Here is an 893-nt window from a genome sequence, read left to right as displayed (position 1 = left end):
GGGCATCCCTATCCCTGCACCACATCTGTGGCCAAGGCAGCAGAGGAAGGGGAAATGACAGGTCACACACCAGAACTGAGACCCTGCCTGAGAGAGACATGCATCCCTCTGTTCATGTGACCTGTCACAAGCTACACCCTGTCCAGAGGGGTGGGAGGGCAGCCACTTGTACCTGGAAGGACAAGCAGGGACCGTGGACACAAAGGACAATGTCGGAGGCCAGGCTGCCCGTTATGCTGGAATTAGGCGAGAGAGGCTGGAGGTGGGGCGGATGGGGAATGGACCAGAGAGGACCAGGGATGGATGGATGGAGGACCAGGAGTCCATGCCGGGCAGGGTTCCCGGGATGTGGGAGATGGCCTGAGTTCTGCAAATGCCCCTCAACTGCTGTGTCTGCCCTGTTGTGGGGTACCAGACCTCAAAATCAAATGGGTCCAAAGGGCGGTTATGTGCTAGGGGTAAATGAAAGAGACATTAGACAAGATAAGGCATGCAAGGGCTCACCCCCCGGGACCACCAGGACTTCAGAAGTCAAATCCATGCAGAGAGAGAGAGCATATATTTCCAACCAAGGCTTATATACACTTGGGGGCATGCAAGCCCCCTAATTACAGGTAACCACGTACATAACAGAGTGGGCTGTACCCTAACCCTAAAAGTCCCTGAGTACATAGGAGGAGTCACCTAACCCCAGTGTCCGGGGCAGGTAAGGGGGAGTGACCGTCTTCAGAGCGATAGCACATGTCTGCTCCTGTCGTTCAAGCTGCCGGCTAGATAGCAGTCAGCCAGGTGCTTGTAAGACGTATTCTCAAGGCAGCACTGCTATGGGAGGGTATAGTGGGGCACAATATTAATCATGAGAATGTGATTGGGACTCACCTCCAACTCACAAG

The sequence above is a fragment of the Echinops telfairi genome, unplaced genomic scaffold (assembly GCF_000313985.2).
Source record: "Echinops telfairi isolate 266 unplaced genomic scaffold, ASM31398v2 ScPeMD7_7457;HRSCAF=8495, whole genome shotgun sequence".
In the NCBI taxonomy this organism is placed as follows: domain Eukaryota; kingdom Metazoa; phylum Chordata; class Mammalia; order Afrosoricida; family Tenrecidae; genus Echinops; species Echinops telfairi.
The sequence above is the reverse complement of the archived record's forward strand: the minus strand, read 5'-3'. Positions refer to the sequence as shown.